At 36.7% G+C, this 13,467-nt stretch overlaps 1 protein-coding gene across 1 annotated transcript in view; it reads right to left on the minus strand.

Moving 5' to 3' along the window:
* Window positions 1-13,467, minus strand: part of PINX1 (PIN2/TERF1 interacting telomerase inhibitor 1) — a 64,834-nt gene that overhangs the window by 44,117 nt on the left and 7,250 nt on the right. The window contains exon 3 of the mRNA XM_023530249.1: window positions 2,400-2,476. The gene's annotated coding sequence lies outside the window, so the exon portion shown is untranslated. The remainder of the gene's footprint in view (window positions 1-2,399; window positions 2,477-13,467) is intronic.

The raw sequence follows: 13,467 nt of genomic DNA on the forward strand, positions 1-13,467 counted from the left end.
CTACCAATACAGTTACATATCAGGGCTTCCACTAGAGGGTCTCAATTCTTATTTTTTGTTAGACATCATAATAATCACTTGAATCATCTGGGCAGGCTTTTTTTTTTTTTTAATTAACAAAATTTCTTCTTTTTCGAATACTTAAGCCTGGACTCTCACCCAAGATTTGAATTTGATAGGTCTGGGGTGGGACCCTGGCATTAACGTTGCTTAAAAGCTCCTTAGGTGACTGAAGTCAAAAGGTTGTTGAGAACCACTGCTAAAGATCGAGAGCTGTACAGTGATAGAAAACTGTCTCTGCCAAACAATTAGAATTTTATTTAAATGCATCATCAGAAGAAAACATTAAACTAGAATGAGAGGTTGAGATATACCCGGATATAAATCTTGCACAAAACATAGTATTATATCAAATTTGGTCTTTTCTATACCAAGTGTACCAAAATAAACTTTCCCTGGGCTAGTAGTGTGCAATTATTTCTGAAGCTCAAATACTGACTCACTTTAACATGATCACAAATGATCACACCACCAAAAAGTAACACCAAACAGCGTTGAAAACCTCATGACACCTGACACCTAACACCAGTAAGTCCTCAAGCATGTAGATGTCTGCCAGAGGATTAGAAATCTCTGATCTTCTATAATGAAAAACTTTCCTGTGCTTACCATGTAAATTCCTTTAAAGTTCTACCAAAAGCCCATAAATAATATTTCCTTCCCTGATCTGCTCAACTGTAAAATTTCAAAGAGAGTGTTGGAGAGATGACGGTTAGGGGCAGTAGGGTTGGCAGCAGGGAGAAAAGGGAGGATCAAGGAATCCAAGAATACTAGGATTGGTAAAAGCCAGTGCAACCTGAATGCAAGCCTGAGAGCTAGAACAGGAGGGTTAGCATCAGGGCTCCACGGTGGGATGTGGGGCTAAAGCAAAGGTTCAGTGTGGCTGCAGGAGGGGGCTGTTAGGGCAGAACAGAGGTGACAGAGTCTCCAAAAGGATCCTGAAATCACTTTTTTTTTTTTTTTTGGTCAAAGGAGAGGTGTTCAAGAGGAAGACAGATAAGCCAGATGCAAAGTCCTTAGCAAACAAGGCAGAGGGCCTAACCCAGGTGATACAGTAACCACTGAGAGGTAGAGATGCAACCAGAAGCAGGGCTGTCTGATGACCCCTGCTCTTTCCAACAGCCTCTGGTAAATGAAGCATCTAGTGTGGCCCAATATCAGAAGCCACCTGCCTATGATACGACTCAGCACAGACCCACAGGCACCACCCCTCGGCAAGCCCTGGGCCCACATTTCCCTTCTGGCCGGGGCCTGCTTCCTTGGTCCTCAGGGATAAAGCTATAGGGACAGAAGAATGCTGAAGTACTAAAAATTTAGTCCTAACCTGCAAAGGAAATCGCCAAACAAAATTTCTAACAACTGGTAATTCCAGAATCTTTGAAAATAATATTAAGTAACACATAGCTACCAACCTAGAAAAATGTGTCAGTCAGGAGAAATAGCAGAAATAAATGAAACGAGTCTTTTTTGTTCTATAGTCATCAAGGGCCTTGACTGGGAACCAATACAGGAACATAAGTATGACATACCAGATTAGCTAAGTGATAGCTGGAGCAACCATATATTCCAGACTTGCATAGACAATGTTAATTTGAAATATTTTTATCCCATTAGCTCTAAAAATCCACATTTAAAAAATTCTAATATCAACATATACACTACAGCCTGGGCTGTATCTTATAATTGAAAATGGTGCAAAATTTTTTGTTCTAGATTACACAGCCAAATTTAATAATTATGATTATAAATTATAGATTCATTCCATTTAGGGTGCAGTTTGGTCACCCTATCCTTATTTTTTAGTTCTGAAAAAAACAGCATTATACAATAGAAGAAATATTATATCTAAATCCCTTCCAGACTCTCAACGCTGATCCAACACCATTTCAAAATGTTTTAAAAATGGAATAGACCAGAACTGGAGTACGCATAAGATATTCTTCCTCCCTAAGTCATATTCCAAATAGAGTGATGCAGTCTGAGCAAAGCAAACGAAATCGACGCATGCAGCCTCTGCCTCTCCTGGAGATGGGAGAGAGATCTTCCCCTCTGAATAGATCAGCAACACGATTCATCCCTAAGGCTATAGTCTACATCTCATAGGACAATAACAAGAAACCCAGTTAATACATATCCTTTTTCAGATTCCCTATAAAACATATTATCTACGAATTATTATTATTAAGAAGATCACATTTAGCCTTTGTAAGAAGCCTCTAAAAGCCTCTAAAAGTTCTTTTTTGGTAGCTTTGTCTGAAAACTATTTGTGATAAATAGTTCTATACACAGTTGAAAATCAGCGTGGAAACAAAAAATAACAGCTGTATGTGCCTTAATACCTCGGGAGTCTTCTTACTCTGTCTTTTCCCAAAAATGCAGTCAAGATCTGTTTTGCTCCGAGATGACAGATCCTTCCCTAGAAAAACAACACAATGCCTTTTAGTAAGACTATTCTTTCAAGAATATGGAGTGCGCATATAAACTATAAAACTTCTGGAAGTAAAATGGGTTTTGGAAAAGAAACAATTTTGCAAACTATTGACTATCTCCCCTTCACAGACTACAACTCTTTAATAAAATCAACTAAATTTTAAAATCACTTAAAAATCAAATAGTGTTTGAGAACCAGAATCTATGACATTCTCTTAATGGTAGAAACAACCAAGAGTATGTAGACTGAGAGAAAAACTAAATTCTAAAGCTACCTCTACTACTGGTATGCCTTTGAGGTATAATTTCTGGGTCTCTGGGTTTCCCATTTATAAAATAAATCTTATTTACTTTAAGGCAACATGAGCTACTTACTTAGGATTAAGAAATACAGATAAAGCCTCAAGACCCCACATACACGCATGAATGAGAACATACTGTATTTGACACACAGGAGCTCAATAATTAATAAAATGAATGAAAATTTCAAAAGAATAAATGCAAATAAAAATTATTGTATTAGGGTGAAAGAGTTTTAGGTTTTTCTTTTGAAATGTTTTTTGTTATGGCTATATCAGCCTTAAATAATAGGATACATGGTAAGAGCAGGAAATTAAATGGTTTCTGGCAAGAGCAGTGGCAAAAGGACCCATGATTCTTATTAAAAACACTAAACTTTTTTACTTAATTTCAAACCCATAAACCAATTTAAAATGCACTTCTTTGGAATTACCACTTCTACCAAAAATACTCTATGAGCAATCAACCAAATCTATTTCCATTTGTCAACTTCATGGTAAATGCCTTTTAAAATGTAACTACTACATGTAAAGTTTTGAGGCTCTGGGGGAGTGTGGCTCTGGGTTAGACACAGGAATTTTTGTTTTGAGTTGGAAGCCTGAGTTCCACTGTCATTGACTCACTTGGTTTCCTGTAGCAAACTGACTTGGCAAAGTAATGTCATGACCCAGAAGGTTCTAGTTCACTGACTATCACCGGGGCATTCAAATATGATATTGCTCAGTGACTCCATGAAATTAAAAAACAAAGCACCCTTCAATTTAATGCAAAGCCAGGTGCCAAAACAAGTTTCAGAGGCAGCAGCACCATATTCAATGGTCCAGTCAGTACGGCCTGTTCTCATCAGGAAGGACATGCTCCTCTGTGGCTCTACTCTGCTCTCCCTTTTAGTCCCAAGCTAGAAATGAAGGCTTCCTGGTTCCAATGGATTATTAAGTAGAACCCAGACAAAAGACCACAAAGGAAACTGACTTAAGAACAAAATGAAGCATGTCCTAGATAGGAACTCAGAAAATAAACCAGAAAAGTGGGGAATAAGATTGGTCGTTGTGGGGAGAAGTGGACAAACCCTCCGAAGGTGTGGAGACCTATTCTTAGCTTTGTCATTAGCATAACCCATTTTGCACTGCAGAGCACTTTCAGGGTTGCAGTTTCTATTTCAGAAAAAGGAGTTGTACTTAGTTCAAAATATGTATTGGCCATCTATCCTAAACTATCTTCTGAAATGGAACAGAAAGCCTAAAAGAAATGCAAATTCAGACCTCTTTTACAGCAATTCAACTACAAGGAATGCTGGGGGGATTAAGGAAGGGAGGGTACATGAAAGACTACAATTTTAAAACAGGACGCCAAAATATGAACATGCAGAGATCAAAAACAAATCTAAACATCAAAAGGAAAACTGCCAAGCTAGTAGAGACAGTAAGCTATACCAATGAAGGTGCAAGTGTTTCTAAAGTTTTGGTGATGGGTTCTTGTTTCAGAAATTTTTATCCTTTAGCAAAGTTCACTTAAGTAAATGTAGAAACCAGGATTGTTACAGGCCTTGCTCTGGATTTGATCTGGAAAACAAAACACAGAAGAATTAAGAGTCAGAGACCAATGGAAAGGAACTCCAAGGCAGGTAAAAATGGAAGGTGGGAGCAATACTGAAATAGTTGTTTGTTAATAGTCCTGGTTGAATAGTTTACAAATGTCATGAAATTATGGCCACTTTTAAATGAAATATACATAAATGAGTTTAAAAGCTATTTGGTCTCAGTTCTGAATTACAGTCAAATCATAGGAAATATTGTTGATAGATCTCAGAGAAAATGACAATCAAAAAATTGAACAGACTAAGAAATATGTTATCTGTCTGGTTTTGGATCTTGTATCTATTAGTCTTTAATTGGCCATAACATTTTGAGAACCAGGAAAAAAAGGCTTCCAAGTTGATGTAACAAAGATCCAGGAAAGGATGAGCAGATAGAAGAGCACTTTGTTTATGATCATTTCAGCTGCTTTTCTAATAATCATGAGTATCAGGTTTTCCAGTCTATCAGAGTAGCAAATTGGAAGGGAGGAATGTTACTGCTACAGCCAGACACACATACGACACCAAGAAGTCCACATGGGAAGCAAATGAAACTATGAAAAATAAACATAGGAAGTTAAGAATCAGAGATTTGGAGCCTTTTAGTTTAAAGGCAAAAGTCATATATAGAACCCAACAAGATCTAAGGAGAAAACTATAAAATATTATATGATAACTGAAACTCAAAAACTCAGGAGTTTTTTTACTCAGATAAAGAGGCAAGGGCAAAGAAAGGCAGGTTTGAGAAATAAGCTTATTAAAATGTTAAGGCTTATGTAGGTAGTTTCACTTGCCTGGAAAATTTATTTGCATTCCCCTATCAAGGATAAAACAAATAATATTATTTTTTATTTTTTTTTTTTTTTTACGTGAAAACACATGAGGCCAATAATAAGCCTGGGACAGAAGATTATGACAACTTCACTGCAAAGATAATGTCAGAAAACCAGAAAATGTGAGAGAATCAGAGAAGGGGGAGAAATAATAATAAGACGAAATTTTTTTAAAGCCTGTGATGGTGCTACTTTATATTTAAATGTCAAAAGACTCAGAAGAGGAATTTCGTTGCCCATCACTAGGCACAGTGTGGGGAGGAGTTAACCACGCTAGGAATACTACAGTCTGTTTCCAGACTAGCAAGCCAACTACCAGGACACGTGTTGTCCATGTAGTTTCCTTGTTTAAGAAACAAAATACTACAAATTGTCACAAGGATAAGAAGTCTGAGCAAATTACCATGATAAAACTGCACAAGTACAGTTTCTGCAACTTTTCATCTACCCATTGCACAGCTTGGGGGAAAAAGCAATGAATGTCTCTTGACAACTGCTCACTGTATATAGAAAAACTTCAACGGTTTGGTAGAAATTGATATTTTCCCTATTGTTTCCTCTCTGCAGATATAGCATTGCCAAACATTTTTTGAATTAAAATAAACTATTTGAAGTTTGGCTTTTAAACAAATATGAATGAAGTTAACTTTTAAAAGTACATAATTATTTCAAATATAAAATTATAAATTTAGGACTAGAGAAAAAAATAATTATGTGTCAGAACTAAAATGATACAGCCAATACTTAGGCAGTCGCAAATTTTACAATGCCATTGCTACTGTAACCTCGCTGAAGTAAAGTTTTTACCTTCACTCTTCACACCAAGCTATATAAAATGACATCTTCTCAGTTATTAGTTTTCTGGACCATAGATGGAGTTACTATATGAATCATTCTCATCCAATAAGCAAATTACTTACTTCCATTATGAGCACACCCATGGGCTAAAATCTTTATTATCCATAATGCTGAACAATCAAACGTTCCATATAATGGAGTCATTTCTGGCAAGTGTTAAAATAGAACCTATTTTAGAACTCAATAATGACTTAAAAATCTTTCTTCATCTTACAAAAGAGGAAACTGAGTCTGAAAGAAGGGAAGTGGTTAAGTGATTTGTCTGGGAGTGATGGCCAGGACCCAGGTTTCCTGTGACCTAAGGGAGTCTACCTTAGAGGAAACTCAAGAGTTTATCATTCATATCCAGTGACAATAGCTGTGTTACACGAAAATTTTTCTTTTAGTAAATTAAAGACTTTAAAATAAACTTTCCCTGTGGACTGTTAAGATAGGTGGTAAATAATGACTTTCTTTACTACCTGGATTTTTGCCTCCTTCTCCCATTTTTTCAACTTATTCCCAGTCTGCATTTCCTCTGTTTTCTCAGTTTCCTCTGCTACCTAACTCTCTTCGCATCATACCAGTGCCCCACTTCTCCCTAAGAAAAGCTAATAAATAAGCACGCCTCATTTTAAAAGAGAGAAAATGAAGGCACGACACACCAGGCAGGTTGACAGGGTCAACGGGCAAGGGAGTAGCTTAACTAGAAATAAAAAGCAGATACTCCCAGCACCCATTAGATTAAAGTAGACTAAAGAGGTTTATCCCAGCTTCAGCAAATGCTTCGGATGAACTCATGCATGTAGTCAGGTACTAAAAGAACATCAGAAGATTTTATTTGCAAGAGTGAAAGCTTAAAAGGCTACCATACCACTCAAGAATTATAGACACTTTTAATTGCATTAATTTGCTCAACACCCTTCTGCTCTATCTCTACTTCTTTCTATAGGGTCTAATTAAAAATAAAGGAGGAATATATAAGGGGTTGGGTATGAAGTGACCAGTTAGCCTCTCTTCAAAAGGACTGAGGGGCCAACAAGGACTATCTTCTGTTCTGCAGCAGGCAGGGGGCAGACAGAAACCCGAATTGGAAGCCATACAGAAAAGCAACGAAGAAGGTTCTAGCCTGAGAGAAAAAAAAGGACAACACGAGAGTCATGCAACCACATCTACTGGGAGAGCTAAGGGGGAAGCCCCAGTCTCTTCCTGCAAACATGACGAAAGCCATTCGGCTCCCAAACACTATTCAGCTCTGCCACAGGCTCTCATTTAAACCAAACCCATTCCTACCTTTTGGGGTCCTGGACCCAAATGAGAACGACCATTAATGGTTTAAAGTAGTGAGAATTCCAGCTGCCACTGCTATTCAGGCAGGTTCTAGGAGTTAGGGAATTCCCAATCATGCCATCAAGACTAAAGCAAAGAGGTGTGCTTTTCCTGCCATTTCGAGGTAGAAACGTACATCTAATCTTGTACAGATGAATCATCCAGTGGTGACTAAATATCACAGCATAAATTATCATATTAATACTTTAAGTATACTATGTAATAAGTAGGTTTTTGTGCCTGGAAAGTGCACACAATGCATAATAACACTGTTCTACAGGAAAACATTTGGAGTTGAGTTCACGTTAAATTGTTTCTTAGCAATACAAGACTGCCACTTAGTGGTTAAAAAGGACAACTGCGCTCACAATTGACCATAAGTACTGGGAAGGGAGTAAGGAAGGAAGACAGGATTTACCACCCAGTTCTCATGTTTTCTAACACTGTCTTCGCATTGACCATGGGATGCCAAGTCAGCACTCCACGAAATGAAGAAATGATGTGGAATAATTTAAGAGTCAACTCGGGAGTGAGATTTCTCAAACCGGAGTTCTCAATAAAAAGCATAATTCTCTAAATGGATACCTTTTCAGAGCTATTCAACACCAAGATTAAGCTCTGAAAAACAAGAAAATGTAACAAAAAATGTTGAGCAATAAATTAAATTTGTTTTCTGACCTAGCCATATAAAGTTCCTTTTCTCCTCTAAAGAGCAAGTTGACTTCTGCTTTCAGCTTCATCGAAGGACTTTGTACATAGTCTAAACAAATCCAGGGCCCTACCTCAGGACTATGAATCTGAATCTGCTCCTGTTAACAAGATTCCCCAAAACTGCTGAAAGTTAAGCACTGCTTTAGATTAATCCAGACAAACCATCCGTGAGTTCCCATTTGTATGTAAAACAAGAAGTGATGCTGAAGAGCTAAGAATGCTTTAAGAAACTCAGTGTGAACTGTGAACACAGGAGTTTTCAACAACAAAGAAACGCTTAATTTTACCTTTTGTGAATTTCATATAATGAACACGGTTTTTGGAGATTTTGGACTTCTCTTCAAGGCTGAAAGATTTCTTTTCTTTGTTGTCTGAGGAGTCTTAAAACAATGAAAAGCATTACATTAAACTCTGTAATCCATTCTTATTTATTCTTACAATGACGTGGTCTTATTTAAATAAAATATTTAGGAGTCCTATTATTTATTACTGAACTCTAATCAAATGATTAGAAATACTTTTAAACTGTGTGGTACAAATCAGACATGGCTACTCTTCAGAAATTTATAAAATCTTTGAGGAAGAGAAATGAAACCTTGTGTTCACACAAAAACCTACATACAAATGTTCATAATAGCCTTATTTTTAATAGTACAATACTGGAAATAATCCAAATTTTTCAATGGGTGAATGGATGAGCAAATTCTGGTATCTTTATTTTGGAACACTACTCTGCAATAAAGAGCAATGAGTTTTCTATACATGCCACATCCTGGATGTACCTCAAAGGCATTCTGCTTGGGGAAAAGGTCAATCTACATACTATGTGATTCCATTTACATAACATTCTTGAAATAACAAAACTATAGAGATGGAGAATAAATGGTTTCCAGGGGACAGAGATGAAAGTGGGGTGTTGGAGGTTAGAGGAAGGGAAGGTGGATGTGAATACAACGAGGCAGCATGAGGTAGCTCCTTTGTAGTGATGAAACAATCCTGTATCTTGATTATAGCAGTGGCTATAGGAATCTAAACATGTGATAAAAGTGCGTAGAGATACACACACAAATGAATGAATGAGGCTAAAAAAATGGTGAAAACTGAATACAGTCTGTTGGCCTAATTAACAGTCAACACCAGTGTCAATTTACCGGTTTGGATAGTATACTACAGCTATATTAGATGCCACAATTGGGGGCAAACTGGGTGAACGGTACTCAGGGCCCTTTGTAGTACTGTTTTTGCAACTTCCTATAAGTCTGTAATTATTTCAAAATAAAAAATTATTTTAAAAAAGCTTTCAGACAATTCTTTGCATGAATTAATTGTTTCGATAACCTGAAACTCTCTTCTGCAGTCACTTCCCAAGAATAGCCCTTTTCTCCTCTAAAGAGCAAGTTGACTTCTGCTTTCAGCTTCATCGAAGGACTTTGTACATAGTCTAAACAAATCCAGGGCCCTACCTCAGGACTATGAATCTGAATCTGCTCCTGTTAACAAGATTCCCCAAAACTGCTGAAAGTTAAGCACTGCTTTAGATTAATCCAGACAAACCATCCGTGAGTTCCCATTTGTATGTAAAACAAGAAGTGATGCTGAAGAGCTAAGAATGCTTTAAGAAACTCAGTGTGAACTGTGAACACAGGAGTTTTCAACAACAAAGAAACGCTTAATTTTACCTTTTGTGAATTTCATATAATGAACACGGTTTTTGGAGATTTTGGACTTCTCTTCAAGGCTGAAAGATTTCTTTTCTTTGTTGTCTGAGGAGTCTTAAAACAATGAAAAGCATTACATTAAACTCTGTAATCCATTCTTATTTATTCTTACAATGACGTGGTCTTATTTAAATAAAATATTTAGGAGTCCTATTATTTATTACTGAACTCTAATCAAATGATTAGAAATACTTTTAAACTGTGTGGTACAAATCAGACATGGCTACTCTTCAGAAATTTATAAAATCTTTGAGGAAGAGAAATGAAACCTTGTGTTCACACAAAAACCTACATACAAATGTTCATAATAGCCTTATTTTTAATAGTACAATACTGGAAATAATCCAAATTTTTCAATGGGTGAATGGATGAGCAAATTCTGGTATCTTTATTTTGGAACACTACTCTGCAATAAAGAGCAATGAGTTTTCTATACATGCCACATCCTGGATGTACCTCAAAGGCATTCTGCTTGGGGAAAAGGTCAATCTACATACTATGTGATTCCATTTACATAACATTCTTGAAATAACAAAACTATAGAGATGGAGAATAAATGGTTTCCAGGGGACAGAGATGAAAGTGGGGTGTTGGAGGTTAGAGGAAGGGAAGGTGGATGTGAATACAACGAGGCAGCATGAGGTAGCTCCTTTGTAGTGATGAAACAATCCTGTATCTTGATTATAGCAGTGGCTATAGGAATCTAAACATGTGATAAAAGTGCGTAGAGATACACACACAAATGAATGAATGAGGCTAAAAAAATGGTGAAAACTGAATACAGTCTGTTGGCCTAATTAACAGTCAACACCAGTGTCAATTTACCGGTTTGGATAGTATACTACAGCTATATTAGATGCCGCAATTGGGGGCAAACTGGGTGAACGGTACTCAGGGCCCTTTGTAGTACTGTTTTTGCAACTTCCTATAAGTCTGTAATTATTTCAAAATAAAAAATTATTTTAAAAAAGCTTTCAGACAATTCTTTGCATGAATTAATTGTTTCGACAACCTGAAACTCTCTTCTGCAGTCACTTCCCAAGAATACCTTGAGGTTTTTTTTCAGAGACTTCCCACCAGTAAATTTTTCTCTGCCTTTTGTGACCAAACATTTCATATGGCATGTAACATTCTCAATCCGATGTCTCAAAGACAAATCACCTAGCCACTTATCAGCTTAAAGAATCTATTATTAACTGAAGATGCATTCAGTACTAGGCATTGAACTAAGCTTTCTAAGCATTTCTGTATTTCTTTTTACAACCACCCTATCAGGTAGATGCTATGATTATTAAAATTACTTCACAGGACACTGAAGCACAGAGGGGTTGAATAAGGCACTTCCAGGAGGTGGCTATGATGGGACTCAAACTCAGTCAGGTCTGAAAAGAGTGCATATTCTTAACCACTGTGTCCCTGACAGAACTGCCCTCCCACTTCAGAGGACGTTAAGAATCCCCTTGGGAGCTTCTCCATCTTCTGAGCGTACAGAGTTCCCAAAATCCCGAGCAAGGGCAGACCTTAAGGGAATCAGTTTCTACCTGCTTGTCCATATGCATTCTTCCCTAAAACTGCTCTGATTCTGAGTGGATGCATCAATCTGATTCTCCTTCTTCACGTCTCCCATGTGTCCTCCTCCTGCTTTACAGAAGAAAGGTACAATTCTTCTCTTACCAGAGATAAATAGGGACAAGCCCAAGTGTCAGGGAAGTGTCTTTTAATCAAACAGAAAAAGCAGCCCCATTCCCCACACCAATCTAACTCATCAAGAGATGCACTTCCAAAAAGAGTTTACTGTTCTAATAATTATCAAAATGTATGTTTCTTGGTACTATTAATTGTAACCTATTAATTATAATGTCAACCTAAAGAAAAAATAATTACATGTAAAGCCTTGAGGTTACTAGAAATAAACCAAAAATTTATATGTATTTGTTTTGTGGCAGAAAAATATGATAGGGTGATGAATTTTATAAAGTTTAAGCAAACAAACATATTAACGTAAAATACTACAGGGTATATGCAATGGAAAGGAACTATAAAATATAACATTTCTGACTATTAAGGAAAGACTTGTCTATTTCTAAATAGATAACAATGGGTATCAACTGCTCTGGTATTTATCATCCATTGATTTTATTTTAAAATGCCAGTATTTCCCAATAAGCCAGAAATTATAGTACTTTGCAACTACTTAAAGCTATGATTAAAAATACCATAGATGTTAATATAAAAATGTGAGCAGTTTTTAAAAATTCCCTTAGAGGATATGTGAGCAAAAAAATTGAAGATCCCCATCCCAAACCACACCTTTGTGGATGACAGGTTATCAGCATCCAGTTTATTTCCAAAAATATTGAAAGTCACAAGGAACAAAATATCTAATGGAAGTAACAAACATTTCCTAAAACCAGGAGATAAGTCCACCAAAAAGCTAAGTTGAGTCTGGCACACAGTAACTAAGTGAGACAGGACAATTTTTTAAAATGAAATTTTAAAGAATATACTGATTTTTGTATTCCATAAGGAGATAAGGTTTATTTCTAGAACCTTTTAAGATTCTAGGAGAAAGCAGTATGGAATCTCTGCTTAATTAAAAGGCAAACTGTGTAAATTTGGTAAGCAATCTTAAGAAAGTAAAAATATTATTATAGCAAAAAAATGTTACTGGGTTATTATGTCGTTTGCTTGTCAGCTTTAATATGGCCAAAATTTCACTTAGATGAAGTGGATTTTTACTAAAGATCACATGGCAGAAAAATAATTTATTAGCTTTCCAGGTCCATTTCTTGGACAGGTTTTCCCTTAAAGAAATATTCTAAAGGCTTTTCAGTACTGAGACTGGTAATTAGCAAGGCCTGGTTGGGCTGTACTGAGCTAGACAGGAAGCAGGACGGCAACTGGACCATCCCTACCACAGGGCTACCGGCACCCTCTAGTGGTCTTGAGGTGGAACTTAATCTACAGATTAGTAACTTCTGCTGTCCATGATGTAAGATAATTCTATGTCTTTTGCAGAAAAGAATCAACTGGCACAGATGAATCTGTGGACAGGGCTGTGCAAGGACAAGGTATCACTGCTGGAATCTGTCATGCATTTACTACCTTCCTGACAAATAATACAAGAGTCCCTTTAAACAAATAATACAAGGGTCACTTTAAACATTTTACTGACTGCATTTCGATATTATTACTTCAGGAAGGCCCGACTACAACAAAAATTGGAAAAATCCAAATGTCCATGACCAGGTGAATGGATAAACAAACTGTGTCATACTCATGCAATGGAATATCACTCAGGAATGAAATGAATTACTGATAAATGCAACAACATGGACAGAACTCAGAAGCATGCTGAGAAAAGAAGCCAGATGGAATAGACAATACAAATCTAATCTACAGGGACAGATCAGTGGCTGTCTGGCACCAGAAAACATGATGGGCAGGGGGGAGAAAGGAAAGGAGCTGACAGGAAAGTGACTCAAGAATATTCCCTGGAGTGATGAAAACTTCTTTATCATGGTTATTATGGTTACAAAGGTATATATACATTTGTCCAAACTCATGAAACTGTACCCTCAGAAATGGATAAATTGTATTGTATATAAATTATACCTCAATAAAGTTTACTTTTAAAAAAGATTACAGGCAGAGTTCTGCTTTCAGTAATGGT

This window comes from Pteropus vampyrus, unplaced genomic scaffold (assembly GCF_000151845.1).
Source record: "Pteropus vampyrus isolate Shadow unplaced genomic scaffold, Pvam_2.0 Scaffold47, whole genome shotgun sequence".
Classification (NCBI taxonomy): domain Eukaryota; kingdom Metazoa; phylum Chordata; class Mammalia; order Chiroptera; family Pteropodidae; genus Pteropus; species Pteropus vampyrus.